At 38.3% G+C, this 20,350-nt stretch overlaps 1 protein-coding gene across 3 annotated transcripts in view; it reads left to right on the top strand.

Moving 5' to 3' along the window:
* LOC307183675 (uncharacterized protein) overlaps positions 1–20,350 on the top strand; it is a 97,505-nt gene that overhangs the window by 15,415 nt on the left and 61,740 nt on the right. For all 3 annotated transcript variants that reach the window (XR_013827549.1, XR_013827550.1, XM_079916520.1), the window contains exon 3: positions 20,204–20,345. The gene's annotated coding sequence lies outside the window, so the exon portion shown is untranslated. The remainder of the gene's footprint in view (positions 1–20,203; positions 20,346–20,350) is intronic.

The following is a 20,350-nucleotide window of genomic DNA, read 5'->3' as shown; positions in this document are numbered from 1 at the left end:
GTTTTCCTTGTTCTTCTTTCTCTAGTTGTTTTAACTGTAGGGTTAGATTGTTTATTTGAGATTTTTCTTGTTTCTTGAGGTGAGATTGAATTGCTATAAACTTCCCTCTTAGAACTGCTTTTGCTGCGTCCCACAGGTTTTGGGTCGTTATGTTCTCATTTTCATTTATTTCTGTGCATTTTTTATCTCTTCTTTGATTTCTTCAGTGATCTCTTGGTTATTTAGTAGTGCACTGTTTAGCCTCCATTTATTTGTGGTTTTTACAGTTTTTTTTTTCCTGTAATTGATTTCCAATCTCATAGTGTTGTGGTCAGAAAAGATGCTTGATACTACTTCATTTTTCTTCAATTTTCTGAGGCTTGATTTGTAACCCAAGATGTGATCTATCCTGGAGAATGTTCCATGTGCACTTCAGAAGAAAGTATATTCTGCCACTTTTGGGTGGAATGTTCTATAAATATCAATTAAATCTATTGGGTCTATTGTGTCATTTAAATCTTGTGTTTCCTTATTTATTTTCTGTTTGGATGATCTGTCCATTGGTGTAAGTGAGGTGTTAAAGTCCCCTACTATTGTGTTACTGTCGATTTCTCCTTTCGTGGTTGTTAGCATTTGCCTTATGTATTGAGGTGCTCCTATGTTGGGTGCATAAACATTTATAACTGTTTTATCTTCTACTTGGATTGATCCCTTGATCACTATGTAGTGTCCCTCCTTATCTCTTATAACAGTCTTTATTTTAAAGTCTCTTTTATCTGATACAAGTATTGCTACTCCAGCTTTCTTTTGATTTCCATTTGCATGGAATATCTTTTTCCATCCCTTCACTTTCAGTCTGTATGTGTCCCTAGGTCTGAAGTGGGTCTCTTGTAGACAGCACTTATATGGGCCTTGTTTTTGTATCTGTTTAGCCAGTCTCTGTCTTTTGGTTGGGGCATTTAATCCATTTACATTCAAGGTTATTATTGGTATGTATGTTCCTATTACCATTTTCTTAATTGTTTTGGGTTTGTTTTTGTGGATCTTTTTCTTCTCTTGTGTTTCCCACCTAGAGAAGTTTCGTTAGCATTTATTGTAAAGCTGGTTTGGTGGTGCTGAATTCTCTTAGCTTTTGCTTGTCTGAAAAGCTTTTGACTTCTCCATCGAATCTGAATGAGATCCTTGCTGGGTAGAGTAATCTTGGTTGTAGGTTTTTCTCTTTCATCACTTTAAGTATATCCTGCCACTCCCTTCTGGCCTGCAGAATTTCCACTGAAAAATCAGCTGATAACCTTATGGGGATTCCTTTGTATGTTATTTGTTGTTTTTCCCTTGCTGCTTTTAATATTTTTTCTTTGTGTTTAATTTTTGTTAGTTTGATTAATATGTGTCTTGGTGTGTTTTTCCTACGATTTCTGCTGTTTAGGACTCCCTGTGCTTCCTGGACTTGGGTGACTATTTCCTTTCTCATGTTAGGGAAGTTTTCCACTATAATCTCTTCAAATATTTTCTCAGACCCTTTCTTTTTCTCTTCTTCTTCTGGGACCCCTGTAACTTGAAATTTGGTGCATTAAGTGTTGTCCCAGAGGTCTCTGAGATTGTCTTCAATTCTTTTCATTCTTTTTTCTTTATTCTGCTCCTTGGCAGTTATTTCCACCATTTTGTCTTCCAGCTCACTTACTCATTCTTCTGCCTCAGTTATTCTGTTACTGATTTCTTCTGGTGTATTTTTCATTTCAGTTATTGTGTTGTTCATCTCTGTTTTTCTTTTGTTCTTCTAGACCTTTGTTAAACATTTCTTGTATTTTCTCAATCCATGCTTCCATTCTATTTCCAAGATTCTGGATCATCTCTGCTATCATTACTCTGAATTCTTTTTTCACGTAGATTACCTATTTCCTCTTCATTTATTTGGTCTAGTAGGTTTTACCTTGCTCCTTCATCTGTGACATTTTTTTTTTTTTTTATGAGTGGGATTATGTTCCTGTCTTACTGGTTGTTTGGCCTGAGGCTTCCAGTGCTGGAGTTTGTAGGCTGTTGGGTAGGGTAGAGCTGGGTCTTGGTGCTGAGATGAGGAACTCTGTGAGACCTCACTCTGATGAATATTCCCTGAGGTTCTCTGTTAGTCCAGTGGTTTGGACTTGGAGCTTCCACTGCAGGAGCTTCGGCCTGACCCCTGGCTCATGAGCCAAGGTCCTGCAAACTATGTGGGGTGGCCAAAAAGTAAATAAATAAAAAATAAAAGAGAACAAGAACAAAGTAAAAAATAAAATTAGGCTAGGAAACTAACAGATATGTTAGAAACAATATAAAAATATAGATGAATCAACAACTGGAAGGTATATCAGTACCACAATAGTAAGAAAGAGGAGGGAAAAGAAAAAATAATTGGGGGGGGGAAGGGCTTGGCTGTGGAGGGCGGGGCCTAAGCAAGGGCAAGTTTTGGGCAGTGGGAGGGGCCTATGCTTAGGACCCACAGGGCTGGAAAAGGCCCTGGGGGCTGTGGGGGTGGGGCTTAGGCTTAAGGAACAGAAGGGTCTCAGGCGTGCTCCCCACCCCTGGTCTCAGAGGGCAGGGGACCTCACCTGGGAGCCCAGCAGGCTTCCTGGGCTCGAGTGGTCAGGGCAAACGCCCTCCTCTCCTCTCCTGCTCCTCCAGTCTGAGAGGGCCCCTCCTGCTTGCATCTCCTGATCTCCCCGGCCTCCCTTCTATGCCCTCAGGACCAGGGTGGCCAGAGGGGAGGGCCTTGGAGGTCAGGGGGGCTGGCCTGGTAGCTCAGCAGGCTCCCAGGGCCCCAGTGGGTAGAGCAGATGCCTTCTGCTCCTCTCTCACTTCTCCCAGATGGCTCCTCGCACCTGCCTCTCCTGATCTCCCTGGCCTTCCTATAATGCCCCCAAGAATCCACTGTAAGATATTTTACGTAAGCGCCAAGGTAACTACACACAGCTTAAAAATTCCTATAGAAGTTACAGAAAAAAAGAGAAAAGAATCATGGCATACCAATACAAAAAATCCAAATACAAAGGAAGACAAAAAGAGAGGAAAAAACAGACAAAAGAATTACAGGACTAACAGCTAACAAATGGCAATAGTATACTTTCCCCTATTAATAATTATTTTAAATAAAATGGCACAGAGTAGCTAAATGCATTAAAAAAAGAAAGACTCAGCTATGTCTGTGTACAAGAAAGTCACTTTAAGGCTGAAAATGAAGGGAAGGAAAGAGTATTCCATGCAAATGGTAACCAAAAGAGGGTGGTGGTGGTGGTGGTGGGGTGCTATACATATATCAGAAAAAATAGACTTTAAGTCAACTGTCACAAGAGACAAAGGATATTATATAATGATTAAAGGGTCAATCCACTAGGAAGATATAACAGTTATAAATATATGCATCCAACATCAGAGCACCTTACTGTATAAAGAAAACATTGGCAGAAATGAAGGGAGAAATAAACAGCAATACAGTAATCATAGGAGACTTCAATATCCCATTTTCTGGATAGAACATCCAGATAGAAAATCAGTAAGGAAACAGAAGAGTTGAACAACACTATGACAAATGAAACTAATAGACATATACAGAACATTCTACCCAAAGCAGCAGAATACACATTCTTAAGTGCACACAGATCTTTCTCCAGGATAGATCGCATGTTAGGTCACAAAACAAGTCTTAGCAAATTTAAGAAAATTGAAATTGTGTCAAGTTTCTTTTCTGACCACAATGGAATGAAACCAGCAATCAATAGTGGAAGGAAAACTGGAAAATTCACAAATACAAGTTTCCCTCACTATCTGAAACTATAGTGTTCCTATGAAACCTTTTGTAAGCCAAAATGGTGTAAAGTGAAGAAGCAGTTACCTTAGGACACATCTTGATAATGGATGCACAAAATAAATTAAAGCACAGATGCCCACAGGCACAGTTCAAAGCTGTGGTAGTTTGATGTCAAGATGCTGAATAAAGTTTACAGGGAAGAAGCTTTGTGGTGCCTCTCTCACTGCTGGGGGTGCGCACTGCCTCTGTAATGGCTCACTGAAAAACAAGTGCTGAATGCTATTTTCACTTTACGTTTTTTTGTTTTTGTAAAAGTGAAAACCCCCTTCAGATTTCTTTAGGTTAGTGAAAACAAGTACTAATGTAAGTCTTTCATAAAAGTGAAGTGGTGTAAAGCGAACTTTCAAAAAGTTGGGGATACCTGTATGTGGAAATTAAACAGCACATTCTTGGACAGCCTTTTGGCCAAAGAAGAAACCAAAAAAGGAAATTAGAAATACCTCGAGATAAACAAAAATGTAAATAATATACCAAAACTTATGGGATGCAGCAAAAGAAATACTAAGAAGAAAGTTCATAGTGATAAATACTTACATTAAAAAAGAAGAAAGATCTCAAATAAACAACCTAACTACACTTCAAGGAGCTAGAAAAAGAATAACAGACTAAGCCCAAAGTCAGCATAAAGAAGGAAATAAACATTTTATCAGAAATAAACAAAAGAGAAAATAGAAAAAAAGAGAAAAGTCAGTGAAACTACAAGTTGGTTTTGTTTAAAAGATAAAATTGATGAATCCTCAGACTAAGAAAAAAGAGAAGAGTCAAATAGATAAAATCAGAAATGAAAGAAGAGACATTACAATTAATGCTACAGAAATAAAAAGGACTACAAGAAACTACTATGAACAATTATATGCCAACAAACTGGATTACCTAGAAGACATGGGTAAATTCCTGGAAGCATACAATATACCAAGACTACGTAATGAAGAAATAGAAAGTCTGAACAAACTCATGATTGGTGTGGAGATTGAATCAGTAATCAAAAACTTCCCAACAAGTTTGGTTTCACTGGTGAATTCTACCAAACATTTTTTATTTTTACAGCATAAATTCCTTTTATTTATTTATTTTTATATCTTTATTGGAGTATAATTGCTTCACAATGTTGTGTTAGTTTCTGTTGTACAGCAAAGTGAATCAGCTATAGGTATACATATATCCCCATATCCCCTCTCTCTTGAGCCTCCCTATCCCACCCCTCTAGATCATCACAAAGCATCGAGCTGATCTCTCTGTGCTATGCAGCTGCTTCCCACTAGCCATACATTTTACATTTGATAGTGTATATATATCAGTGCTACTCTCTCACTTCGTCCCAGCTTCCCCTTCCCACACCGTGTCCTCAAGTCCGTTCTCTACGTCTGTGTCTTTATTCCTGCCCTGCCTCAAGGTTCATAAGTACCGTTTTTTTTTAGATTCCATATATGTGTATTTAGATTCCATATATGTGTATTAGCATACTGTATTTGTCTTTCTCTTTCTGACTTACTTCACTCTGTATGACAGACTCTAGGTCCGTCCACCTCACTACAAATAACTCAATTTCATTCCTTTTTATGGCTGAGTAATAGTCCATTGTATATATGTGCCACATCTTCTTTATCCATTCATCTGTCGATGGACACTTAGATTACTTCCATGTCCTGGCTATTGTAAATAGAGCTGCAATGAACATTGTGGTACATGACTTTTTTTTTTTTTTTTTTGCGGTACGCGGGCCTCTCACTGTTGTGGCCTCTCCCATTGTGGAGCACAGGCTCCGGACGCGCAGGCCCAGTGGCCGTGGGCCACAGGCCCAGCCGCTCCGCAGCATGTGGGATCTTCCCGGACTGGGGCACGAACCCGTGTCCCCTGCATCGGCAGGCAGACTCTCAACCACTGCGCCACCAGGGAAGCCCCATGACTCTTTTTGAATTATGGTTTTCTCAGGCTATATGCCCAGTAGTGGGATTGCTGGGTTGTATGGTAGTTCTATTTTTAGTTTTTTAAGGAACCTCCATACTGTTCTCCATAGTGGTTGTATCAATTTACATTCCCACCAACAGTGCAGGAAGGTTCTCTTTTCTCCACACCCTCTCCAGCATTTATTGGTTGTATATTTTTTGATGATGGCTATTCTGACCTGCGTGAGGTGATACCTCATTGTAGTTTTGATTTGCACTTCTCTAATGATCAGTGATGTTGAGTATCTTTTCATGTGTTTGTTGGCAGTCTGTATGTCTTCTTTGGAGAAATGTCTATTTAGGTCTTCAGCCCATTTTTGGATTGGGTTTGTTTTATTGATATTGAGCTGCATGAGCTGCTTGTATATTTTGGAGATTAATCCTTTGTCAGTTGCTTCATTTGCAGATATTTTCTCCCATTCTGAGGGTTATCTCTTCATCTTGTTTATGGTTTCCTTTGTGTGGAAAAGCTTTTAAGTTTCATTAGGTCCCATTTGGTTTTTTGTTTTGTTTTGTTTTTGTTTCTTGTTGTACATGGGCCTCTCAGTGTTGTGGCCTCTCCCATTGTGGAGCACAGCTCCGGACACACAGGCTCAGCGGCCATGGTTAACGGGCCCAGCCGCTCCACGGCATGTGGGATCTTCCCGGACCAGGGCACGAACCCGTGTCCCCTGCATTAGCAGGCGGACTCTCAACCACTGCACCACCAGGGAAGCCCCCATTTGTTTATTTTTGATCTTATTTCCATTACTGTAGGAGGAGTCAAAAAAGATCTTGCTGTTATTTATGTCAAAGAGTGTTCTGCCTAGGTTTTCCTCTAAGAGTTTTATAGTGTCTGGCCTTACATTTAGGTCTCTAATCCATTTTTTTTTTTTTGTGGTACGCGGGCCTCTCACTGTTGTGGCCTCTCCCATTGTGCAGCAGAGGCTCCGGACGCGCAGGCTCAGCGGCCATGGCTCACGGGCCCAGCTGCTCCACGGCATGTGGGATCCTCCCGGAATGGGGTATGAACCCGTTTCCCCTGCATTGGCAGGCGGACTCTCAACCACTGCGCCAACAGGGAAGCCCTCTAATCCATTTTGAGTTTATTTTTGTGTATGGTGTTAGGAAGTGTTCTAATTTCATTCTTTTACACATAGCTGTCCAGTTTTCCCAGCTCCACTTATTGAAGAGGATGTCTTTTCTCCCTTTTATATTCTTGCCTCCTTTGTCAAAGATAAGGTGACCATATGTGCGTGGGTTTATCTCTGGACTTTCTGTCCTGTTCCACTGATCTATATTTCTGTTTTTGTGCCAGTACCATACTGTCTTAATTACTGTAGCTTTGTAGTATAGTCTGAAGTCAGGGAGCCTGATTGTTCCAGCTCCATTTTTCTTTCTCAAGATTGCTTTGGCTATTCAAGGTCTTTTGTGTTTCCATAGAAAATGTAAAATTTTTTGTTTTAGTTCTGTGAAAAATGCCATTGGTAGTTTGATAGGGATTGCATTGAATCTGTAGATTGCTTTGGGTAGTGTAGTCATTTTCACAGTGTTGACTCTTCCAATCCAAGAACATGGTATATCTTTCCATCTGTTTGTATCATCTTTGATTTCTTTCATCAGGGTCTTACAGTTTTCTGCATACAGGTCTTTTGCCTCCTTAGGTAGGTTTATTCCTGGGTATTTTATTCTTTTTGTTGCAGTGGTAAATGGGAGTGTTCCTTGATTTCTCTTTCTGATTTTTCATTGTTAGTGTATAAGAATGCAAGAGATATCTGTGCATTAATTTTGTATCCTGCTACTTTACCAGATTCATTGATTAGCTCTAGTAGTTTTCTGGGTACCAAACATTTAAAGAAGAATTAATACCAATCCTTCTCAAACTCTCCCTAAAATTGAAGATTAGGGAACACTTCCAAATTCATTTTGTGAGGCTAGCATTACTGTGATGCCAAAGACAGATGAAGATACCACAAGGAAAAAAAAAAAAAAACAACTAAATGAAATATCCCTAATGAATATAGATGCAAAAAATCCTCAATAAAATACTAGCAAATCAATCCAACAGCACAGAAATAAATCTATGCATATACAGTGAACTGAATTTGACAAGGATGCCAAGAATATACCATGGCGAAAGGATGGTCTTTTCAACAAATGGTGCTGGTAAAACTGGATATCCACATGCAAAAGAATGAAGTTGGACCCATCTCTTACACCATACACAAAAATCAACTTAAAATGAATTAAATACTTAAATGTAGGACCCCAAACTGTAAAACATCTAGAAGAAAACAGGGGGAAATCTTCATGGCATTGGTCTTGGCAATGATTTCATGGATATGACACTAAAAGCACAGGCAGCAAAAACATACATACATACAACTACATCAAACTAAAAACTTATGCACAACAAAGGAAACAATCAACAGAGTAAAAAGGCAACCTACAGAATGGGAGAAAATATTTGCAAACCATATATCTGATAAGAGGTTAATCTGCAAAATATATGTGATAGTTAATTGTGTCAACTTGACTGGGACAAGAGATGCCCAGATAGCTGGAAAAGCATCATTTCTGGGTGTGTCTGTGTGGCTGTTTCCGGAGGAAATTAGTATTAGAATCAGTAGTGTGAGTAAAGAAAATCTACCCTCACCAATGTGGGCAGGCATCACCCAATCCATGGAGGGCCTGAATAGAGCAAAATGTGGAGGAAGGGTGAATTCCTTTCTTCTTGAGCTGGGACTTCCATTTTCTCCTGCCCTTAGACATCAGAGCTCCTGGTTCTTAGACCTTTGGACTCATACTGAATTATACACCAGCTTTACTGGTTCTCCAACTTGCAGGGGGCACATTGTGGGACTTCTTGGCTTCCATACCCATGTGAGCCAATTCCTATAATGAATCTCCTCATATGTATCTATCTGTATTTGTATCTATATATCTGTATCTATATACTATTGGTGCTGTTTCCCTGGAGAATCCTTAATAATACAATATATAAGGAACTCCTACAACTCAATAGTAAAAAACTAATAACCTGATTAAAAAATAGGCTAAGGATTTGAATAAACAGTTTTGCAAAGAAGACATAAAAATAGCCAACAGACATGAAAAAATGCTCAATGTCACTAATCACTAGGGAAATATAAATCGAAACTACAATGAGCTATCACCTCACGCCTTTCAGAATGGTTATCATTTAAAAAAACAAAAGATGAATGTTGGTGAGGATGTGAAGAAATTGGAACCTTTGCATACGGTTTGTGGGAATGCCAAATGGTGCAGCTGCTGTGGAAAACGGTATGGAGGTTCCTCAAAAAATTCCCAGTAGAACTACCATATGATCCAGCAATCCCACTTCTGGGTATCCAAAAGAATTGAAATCAAGATATCAAAGAGCTATAAGCACTCCAGTGTTCATTGTAGCACTATTCACAGTAGCCAAGATGTGGAAACAACCTAAACTTGTTCATCAACAGATAGATGTGATACATATATACATATGTAATGGAATACAACAGATAGATGTGATACATATATACATATGTAATGGAATACATATGTAATGGAATACAACCTAAACTTGTTCATCAACAGATAGATGTGATACATATATACATATGTAATGGAATACATATGTAATGGAATACAACCTAAACTTGTTCATCAACAGATAGATGTGATACATATATACATATGTAATGGAATAATGTTCCATTCCATTACATATGTAATGGAATGGAACATTACATATATACATATGTAATGAAATTCTGCAATCTGCAGCAACATGGATGAACCTTGAGAACATTATGCTAAGTGAAATGTCAGTCACAGAAACACAAATATTACATGATTTCACTAATATGAGTTATCTAAAATAGACTTACAGAATCAAAGAGTGGAGTGGTGGTTGTCAGGGGTTGGGAAAAAGGGGAAATGAGGAGTTATTTATCAACAGGCATAAAGTTTGTTAAGCAAGATGAATAGGTTCTAGAGATCCTCTGTACAATATTGTACCTATAGTCATCAATAATGTACACTTAAAATGTTAAGAGCACATGCTGTGTTAAGAGTCTCGTGTTCTTACAATAAAAAATTTAAACGACTTTTTAAATGTAATTTTCAGTTGTTGGAATCTTGTATTTTCTCCATCAAAAAGTTCTGACGCTCTCTGCTATATAAAAATTAGCACTTAAATCAGTAGAGAAACTAGTTAACTTGGATGTAAGGAGAAAATCTATAGCCATAGGTGCTTATAGCTAATAACTGACTCATTGCTCTCCACAATCCCATCAAATTCATAAGTATATATTAACACTTTGGTTAAACTGGCTAAAGGCTCTCTTGTATGTCATCTACTTATGGGCAGAACCAATAATATTCTTTGTTCAACTGACTTAAGTTTCTCAGTGTTAAATTCATTTTGTGAATGGAATAGAAATAAAATGTTCTTAAACATTTTAGAAACTGGTAAATTGAAAAACTGTTCAAGTACAATGCTTTTTCAGATCTTTGCTTTCTAAAAATCAACTGACCAGCTACCTGAAATGTAGGCATGTGGTACCAAATCTGCCTGCTGCCTCTACTTCTCTTCTCTCCTAGATGGTGAGCTCCTTAAGTGAGAAGTTGTGTTTTTTCACATTTGAAACCTTAGAGCTTATGAAACAGAGACAGCACCCAGTAAATTCTTGAGTGAATTTGAATGACCAACAAATAGCTACAAAAAGTGAATTACTATCACCAGTATTTTGGAATGAATCAGATAAGGCTGTCTACTCTTATCCTTGCTCCTACAATCTCTATTTCATATCCTTGAATAAGCATGGCTCGATTTTGCCTGGATGCTTGGTGTGTGTGTGTAACATGAATGTTTCAATGAGGTACCCACTTTTACACACCCACCCTCTCTTCCATCTCTAGTTTAGGATATTTCTGATACATAGTTTATATGTCCATTGAATAATTTCCCCAAGTAAAGATATATGATTCCTTTATATTGAATTTACAATTTCATACAATTAATTAGTAGAGGGAAAAGATCATCCTAAACTACTTATTTATTTATTTATTTGGCTGCACTGGGTCTTAGTTGTGGCACGTGGGATCTTGCTTGCAGCATGCAGGTTCTTTAGTTGCAGCATGCGAACTCTTAGTTGCAACGTGTGGGATCTAGTTCCCTGACCAGGGATTGAACCCAGGTCCCCTGCATTGGGAGTGTGGAGCCTTAGCCACTGGACCACCAGGGAAGTCCCTAAAACTACTTTTAAAAGAGGGCATTGGCATAGGATGGAGCAAATATCAGACCGCCAGCAATAAACATTCTAAGGGAGTAGGGGCAGGAGTACAACCTGAGCATGGACTTGGGAGACCTGGATTCTGGTACTGGTGCCCCTCTGACTAGATCTGAGATCTATACTGGTCCCTGGGTCCCTGTTTGTGTCCTCATCTGGAAAATGAGGGGGCTCAGTGACCTTTAAGATTCCTTCCAATTCTGTGGTTCTATGCTTCAAATGACTTTTAAATGACAGAGTACTTGATTTGCCAAAACTTAAGCCTTAAGCCTTTTTTGCTTGGCTCTATTGTGCTTTTACCACATTATTGTGATGTAAACATGAGTTTTCAGAATTTCCATTTTTCAGTTGGGAGTCTGGGCCGGGTGACTTTGGGTCATATGATAGATTGCCTAACCTCATTTTAGGCGGTTTCCTTAGATCATCATATGTTTAGGAGGAAAGCAAGCTAGTCTCATCAAGACAAGAGAGCTTATTCTACCCACTGTTATGCTGGTCTAATCAGTTATTCCCTAACTTTTTCAGCCAGATTAAATTGAGTAATCCCACTTTTCACATTTCCCCCCAGCCTCTCTTGTTTGCAGTGTTCTTTAGAACAACTGCAAAGTAAAAATCCCTGTCCATGCTTCATGGTGTAAGGTCCTATCATAACTCCCTTTTTCCTCCACAAGGAGCTCCCAAGTTTTGTTCCCTTTCCAATATTAGAGCACTCTTCTGGATTCTTGATGTTTACCCACCTCTTCTCCACCCTGAACACTGGGTGACTACTCCTTCCATCAGCATTTCAAAAGCTTTGAGGGACAGACCACTAGGTAAAACACAAGGACACCAGACATTGCCCAACTATCTACATATGTTAATCCTGGTTTTTCAAATAGAAGAATGAATGCATGTGCAAACAAATTCAGACAATGGAAGAAGTCTTCTTTTCACTCCAGACCCTGAGTACTTATTTCCAGAAGTAAGGCTTTTGAGTTTTTTGCCATAATTCCTATTTTTCAAATAAGACACACATTATTTTTGTTTTGAGCTACTTTCTCTAAGTGAAAATTACTAGCCTGTTTCTTTTGAGCAGTAAACACACCTGTTACATTACCATTGTTTAACACTTTTACATGCTCTACTTTAATTTTTAAGATGAATAATAGATAAAAATCAAAATTATATTAGAAATGAAAAAGGATGAGAGGACACCAACCTGAAAGCAAAGCTTGGTTTTGGTACAGACTTTACCCCTTGAACCAAATAATTTATAGGAGCTGTCCACTCAGAAATCATATAATTCTGTGACTTTCTACTCCGACACCAACATTTAAATAATAGAATCCTTCAGAATCACAGTGATCCATGTGAGTCTTCTCTTAATGAAAGGGAGGTATGAAGCTTTTTTTGGAGAGTCTGACATACCCCAGATCTAGTGCTAATAATGAGACATAATTACCTCATATAGCTTTTTTTTTTTTCATTTAATAATGCAATTCAGTCACTCTAAGTTTCAGGTTTTAAAAGGGCTCAGACTTTCTATACCTCATTTAGTTTTTAAAGAACTTTAGGTGATAAGCTTGTTCTATCTGTGATGAAATATCTTCAAGATAAATTATGTTTAAAAAAAAAGATAAAATACAGATGAGTGTGAATGACATGTTCCCATTAATCTTTTGTGGTTTTTTTTGTTGTTGTTTTTTAAAGTAGGTCCTTGTATATGCCTAGAAAAATTCTGGAAAGCTACACAAGAGAATGTTAACAATAGTTAATTCTGATAAATTTACTGGGGTTTAGGAATAAAGAAAAAGATTTTTACTTGTCATTTTATATTCTTTTGTACTTTTTTTGAAAACCAAGGGCAGGTATTAATCTAGTTCTTATATCCCCTTTAGGAGAAAAGAAATAAGAGGAAAATTTGAAGAGCTAAGGGAATCAGTATTTGTAGTACAGCTCATTTTATTGTTTTCTTCGTGTGAAGAAAATATTAAAGTAGAAGAAAAGATGGTTGCCTAAGTACAGATAAACCCATAAGGTTTTCTTATAGAGGGGTGAGAGGGGAGAGCCTAGGTTGTCTGCTCTGCCTTTGGAATCTAACTTCCAATTTTTGGCAGATGCAGCTCAGAGGTAATTGGAAGTGGGTGAAACAAAGGCTTGCCTGTGCAAGTATGATGCAGTCACAGTGATTCAGTTCTTGTTGCACAATGTAAGATTCATTCATTTCTTTATTATTCTTTGCTTTGGTGTGTAAAATGTGTTTTACATTTGAATAAAATGCCCTCAAGTATAAGAAAGAATTCTGAACCCCTACATGGTATTCATAATCTAAGCCAACTGTAAAACACAAAGATAATAATCCAGATATAGAGTTGTCTGAGAGACGTAGTATGTGATGTTTACTTTAAATAAAATGGCAGTCCCCTCCTTAGTCCCAGGCAAGAGAGGTCTCTGCCCTGGATCCTGGGCTTCAGAGGGCTTTGCAAACACACACACACACACACTGTACTATAGGATACATGAGTACCTCTATCTCAGGATCTGGTGCTCAGCACAATATGGAATAACCTATAACCCTAAGTATCTACTCTAGTAACTAACACAACTCAGGTCCCAGGGAAACACCTCATCACATCTCCTGCTAGAAGTTTTGTAAATTACACTGCCACCAACATCAGAGTCAGACATTCTGCTGGGTATGAGGAGGATTTGAGTGGAAGCAGTAAGTTCGTGAGGTAATAGAAAAGAAAAAATTCACTTGTCAAATCCTTCTCAGATACCACGAATACAATAGATTCTTCCATGAAGAAGTACCCTTTCTTCCCCTTCCAGATCCTGAGTCCTTCTTTCCAGAGGTAATGCTTTTGAGTTTTTTGCCACAATTTCTATTTTTCAGATAAGCCATATACAACTATTTACATAGCATTTATATTATATTTGGTTTTATAAGTAATCTAGAGATGATTTAAAGTACATGAGAGGATTTACATAGATTATATGCAAGTACTACACCAATTTATATTAAGGGACTTGAACATCTGTGAATTTTGGTATCTGTGGGCAGTCCTGGAACCGATCCCCATGGATACTGAAGGACGACTATATGTATTTTATTACTCATCCAGCATTGTCAGCTCCTTGACAGAATACCTAGGCATATCCAATAATAAGGAAATTCTGTTGTCTTTCATATTTTGCCCATATGAAAACCACAGATTTCACCTACTTTTTCAACTTGTGTGTTGGATTAGTCAGCTTGGGTTGTCATAAGATACTACAGACTAGATGGCTTAGACCAGGGGTCCCCAACCCCCAGGCCAGGACCAGTACCTATTAGGAACTGGGCCTCACGGCAGGAGGTGAGCAGCGGGCAAGTGAGTGAAGCTTCATCTGTATTTACAGCCGTTCCCCATCACTCACATCACCGCCTGAGCTCCGCCTCCTGTCAGATCAGCGGCGGCATTAGATTCTCATAGGAGCGTGAACCCTACTGTGAACTGCGCATGCAAGGGATCTAGGTTCCTTATGAGAATCTAATGCCTGATGATCTGAGGGGGAGCTGAGGCGGTGATGCTAGCACTGGGGAACGGCTGCAAATACAGATTATCATCAGCAGAGAGGTTTGACTGCACAAAGCCCATAATAAATCAATTGCTTGCAGTCTCATATCAAAACCCTATCAGTGAGTGGCAAGTGACAACAAGCTCAGGGCTCCCACTGATTCTGCATTATGGTGAGCTGTACAATTATTTCATTATATACTACAATATAATAATAATAGAAATAAAGTGCACAATAAATGTAATGCGCTTGAATCATCCTGAAACCATCCACCCCCCCACCCCCAGTCTGTGGAAAAATTGTCTGCCACGAAACCAGTCCCTGGTGCCAAAAAGTTTGGGGACCGCTGGCTTATACAACAGACGTTTATTTTTTCATGGTTTTGGAGGCTGGAAGTCCAAGATTAAGGTGCCACAGGGTTGGTTTCTGGTGAGGCTTCTCTTCTTGGCTTGCATATAGCTGCCTTCTTGCTGTGTCCTCACATGGCCTTTCCTCTGTGTACTTGCAGAAAGAGATTTCTGGTGTTCTTCCTCTTATAAGGACACCAGTCTTTTCAGAGTAGGACCTTTTTGACCTATTTAACTCTAATTACCTCCTTAAAGGTCCTGTCTCCAAATGCATTCTTATTGAGGGTTAGGGCTTCAACATATGAATTTAGTTGGGGACACAATTCAGTCCATAATAGGTGTTCTGAAGGTGTATTTGTCAAAGTAAAAATATAGAACATGCTTTAGTTAACAGTTTTTTAATTTATATAACTTTTACATATTTATACATATGGCACATGGTCCTCCATTTGTACTTTTGGGCCCTGCAAATGTAAGGGGCAGGCCTACAACAAAGAATATGCTACAATTTGTGCCTAAAAATGGCTTCCATCAAACCTAGCCCAAGGGGTATTTCCAGAAGTATTTGTCAATGAATAAAGCTGTCTTTCAAAGGGATGAGCTATATTATGATGTAGTAAGAAGGCTCCAAGGGAAATCCCTTTAAGATAAATACATGCATATCAAAAAATATAGGAAAACTATAAAACTTTAAATGAAAAAAAGAGTTGGACACCATAAAAGGTAACTTCATTTGCTAAACACAGACTGTGTAAGGAACTGAAACAGAAGGAAAAGGCACAAAAAGTGGAACTTAGGTCAAATCCACCAAGAAGAGGAATGAGGCAGAGCAGTACTGAAGGCTCAGAGTGATAAAAGCAGAAACCCCCGAACAGGAAATGAAAGTCAAATGACAAAAGATAAAGGGAAATTAAGAATTCTTTATATAAGGAACTAGAGGAATAAAAAGGAAAATATTGCCTTATTTGGTGCTGGAGGGGGAAGTGCACACTTACTAGCCTAGTCAACACAGAGATTCTGAGGGAGTCAGTACTGCTCCATGGAAACAGGCAGGCCGCCTGGCTCCCAAGAGGCCTCCCAGCCTGGCATTTGTTACAGGGAATTATCTCCAAAAGCCCCAGTTTCCGGAATTGTAAGTTGAAGGTAGTAACAGTGGTTCCTGAAAGATCAAATCAGACAATGTTCATAAGGTACTAAGCATAATACTGGTTCCTAATAAATGCTGGCTATGTGGTAGCTGTTATTAATGTCATTACAAACTTATTACTCCAATTTTTTATTCTTTCCTTATGCTATTATTTATTACAGATAATAGTATGGTAGTTATATGACCTTGAAATACACACGTAATTACCGTCCCACTAGATAAGGCCATCATTTGTAATAATCTGTTTTCATCAACACCCTTGACAATGAGCCATTAGTGACAAATTTTACTAACTCAAATTTATAAAAATGGAACAGAAGCAGCTTAAGCAATATTACCAATGTGATACAGTAAATCAGTGACTTAGCTGAATACAAGACTTGCATCTCAGAGTCCTGTACTCTAGCTAGGATGTCCTGCTAGGATAAAAATAGCTATTTAGTTATTTTACATTCTTATTTATAAGCAATATCATGAAGCATAATCTCAACAATGATTTAGACTGATTTAATTATAGAAAAATCTATATTTGCAAACTAAGGACAGCCAACATTGAAGGTACAGAAGCATTTAATAAGTAATTATTAAATATTTTAACAAAAAATATTATTACAAATTTTTCACAAGTTGATACACTTATTAAAAAAAACCTCCTGATCTTACCTATCACACTAGAAGTGTATATGTTTTATATATTTGGCCTTATTTTCTGCCCCTCCATAATACTAATATAAATACTAGTGATATTAATAGCTAATTTTATTCCTTTTTCCTTACACCTTCCCTGCCTTGAAGGTCTCCAGCTTTCACTTATAAGACATTACATAGAAGAAGGATATAAATTGGTGAAGAGTCTACAGAGTGAACATTTATCCATCCCAAATACCATAGTAGGAACCAGAAAGTCCAGACAACTAGAGGCAGTAAACATCCAGACTAGGGGTTCCCGGATTTAGGGTTCAGGGCTCAGTAAATTTTCAAAAAATTGGGGGGATGGGCATCAAGATGCCACCATCTAATTTGCCAAGTAAGGACATTTAAAACAGCAACTACTACCATATACTAACATTCTTTACTAATAGAAAAAATGTGAACTTTAAGAAAAACCAGGTAGGTAGGACAAAAACATCAGAGTAAAGGCAATTAACAAGAAATGATAAGTGATAACCCTAAATCGTTTTCTCATTTTGTTGGAGACCAGTGAAAATGAACTGGCCTAATTCCGTGGACTGGTCTCTGAGAGCTGCTCCAGAGACTTCCAAAGAATCATTTGGGGGCCAAATAAGTGTAAAATACAAACATAACCAGAGGACATTTATTGAGGGGTCACGCTGTTCCAAACCCTGTGCTAAGGAGAGATGACCTACTGCGGCGTTTGCATAGAGGGGCCTGCCCCTGCTGCTTTCTGATTCTAATCACCATGAAACCATTACGACCCAAAAGATCTCACTGCTGAGCTGGTGTTTCCAAAAACATGATCTCTATATGACATTTTTTTTCTTTTTTTTTTTTAAACATCTTTATTGGAGTATAATTGCTTTACATTGTGTTAGTTTCTGCTGTATTCTGGATGAAATTTTAAAACTCCAGTATAACAAAGACTTGAGTGGCTCTTTGGAGGCCATTGCAGCAGGATCTAGCCACAACTAGGATTCAAAGTTCTTTCACAAAGGGACAGAAAGTTACCAGACTTTTTGCCACAAGCTTCTGTGCTATGACAAAGCACTGCTTTGACCAGTGTACTGGCCCTGGTCTGAGACCACAAGAGCCAGCCAGTTATGACAAATCAAAAATAGCCCCATAATCTAAATCAAGACACACGGAGAATGATCCCCCTGAGTCACCCAGACCCATTTGCTACATACTTTATTTTTGGATAACTTTAGTGGGTACAGAAAGTGTTTCATTTGCTGGTTTTTCCTCTTCAGATAAGAGTACAAAGAAAGGAACTAAGTCGTGTGGTTTTGTTTAACTTACTGTGAAGGTTGCATCTAGTATGGATGATGTGATTCCTCAGCTTTGGAGAGCCCATGGCTAATTGGTTGGGATGATGTGTCTCTCTGGACTCCTTAAACTGCCAAAAAGATCTTGGCTCATAATCTGTTGCATAAGAAAATTTTGTTCCGAGGACTACGTGTTTATCGTTCCAAGATCTTTGTTGCCATTCAGAGTGAGAAAACACAAGTAAATGAGAATGTTGATGAGGAACAGAACATGGTAGAGAGCTTGTTTGCCTTATTTAGGCTTATTTCCTATTTGAGATTTGAGTTAGTTGTATAAGTGTTTATAATTTGCATTGTAAATCTTTTTTATTTATAAATTTATTTTTATTTATTTACTTTTGGCTACATTGGGTCTTCATTGCTGTGCACGGGCTTCTCTAGTTGGTGGCGAGCGGGGGCTACTCTTCGCTGCAGTGTGTGGACTTCTCATTGTGGTGGCTTCTCTTGTTGCGGAGCACAGGCTATAGGCACGCAGGCTTCAGTAGTTGTGGCACGTGGGCTCAGTAGTTGTGGCACAGGGGCTTAGTTGCTCCGTGGCATGTGGGATCTTCCCGGAGCAGGGCTCGAACCCGTGTCCCCTGCATTGGCAGGCGGATTCTTAACCACTGCGCCACCAGGGAATTCCCTGTAAATCTTCTAAATGTTTCATTTTAGCAAATGTATTATTATCCTTGTCCTTAAAAATGATTTCCGTGTTTCTTCACCATCACCTGGTTTTCCTACCACTCCAAACATATCCTATAGTTCTTCTTCCATTCACTGCTGCTCAGCCTTCTCTTTGTTCTTGTAAAATGCCAAGATCCTTCTCACCTTAGAGCCTTTGCATTCACTGTTTCCTCTGCCTGCAGTGCTCTCCCTATCATCTTTACATAGCTGGTTCCTTAAATCTCTGTTCAAAATAATTCATTGGAGAAGCCTTCCCTGACCACCTTGGCTGAAATAACCCATCCCTATCAGTCACTCTCTAGTGCATTGCCTTATGTTATTATCTTTACAGCTCTTATGAATGTCTGAAAAGATCTTGCTCACTTATTTGTTAGCTTACAGTTTATCTTCTCTAGAATGAAAGCCCTGTGAGAATAGGGAGTTTGTCTCGTTCGTTCTTATAGCTCAGCCCTGGAATAGCGTCTGGCACATAGCAGCACTCAATAAATATTTGTTGAATAAATGAACAAAAGGATAGAAGAATTCACCAGCTTTTTCATATTTTGTGACCTTTATCCTGGAGAGTTCATGACTAAATGGCACAAAGTCTAAAGTACGTTCCTCGGTTCTCTTGATAATTTTATCAGTAAATATAGGCCAAATGACTGATGATGTCAGTTGTCTGGCATGGCTGTCTGTGATTGGTCATATCACTAAACGGTTGTCACATCTCCACTTCACTGAAATTATGTCGCTTAGTCTGAGAGAGCAATCAGATAAGAACACAAATAAACTTTAATATAAAAAGGAAAGGTTAGATACTGTGATTTAGGATAGATAAAGACTTCTTTTTTTTTTTTTCTCAGCTTGCAGGATCTTAGTTCCCTGACTAGGGATGGAACCCATGCCTCCTGCAGTGGAAGCATGGAGTCCTAACCACTGGACTATCAGGAAAGTCCCAAGACTTCTTAAAATAAAAATATCTAATTTAAATCAACAGCTAACCTGAATATTATTTGTAGAAAAAAACCCACTGAAAGCAAAAGGCCCATTCTTTTTCATTTGTAAAATATTGATATAGAAGTTCCAATCAGTTAGAAAGGTAAGAAAAAGAAATAAATGATATAACTATTTTAAAGTAGAGACAAAATTATCTTTATAGATAACAATTATCTACCAGGAAAGCTTAAGATAATTTTTTAAAAGGACTAATAATGGAGTTCAGTGAGGTACAGTTAAGAAATTATAAGCAGAAATAGTTATTTAGGAAACATGAAGGAAAAAAATAGCTAAAGAATGTTATAGATATTACTAGACTAGCTACAGTTTTTTTCTTTTTGTAGTGTCCAAACATGGCATTAATCTTAGACTGCAGAATATATGACTGTGGACTTTAATACAATATTGTGTTTCCTATGAAAAAGCATAAATTATCACTTGTTCATTCTGCTAACATTTATACTTCTACTCTATTTATAGTTCTGTACCAAGAACTATGTAGAAAATAAAGGTAAAGGAAGAAAACATGGTCCGTGTTCTTGAAGACTTTATAATCAAGTTGGGAAGAAATAACGTACACATGTGAAACTACTAGAAAATTTCTTCTGGTAACATTTATTTAGTAAG

This window comes from Stenella coeruleoalba, assembly GCF_951394435.1.
Source record: "Stenella coeruleoalba genome assembly, chromosome: 1".
NCBI lineage: Eukaryota > Metazoa > Chordata > Mammalia > Artiodactyla > Delphinidae > Stenella > Stenella coeruleoalba.
Note: the sequence above shows the minus strand (reverse complement) of the source record. Positions and strands in the feature narration are given on the sequence as shown.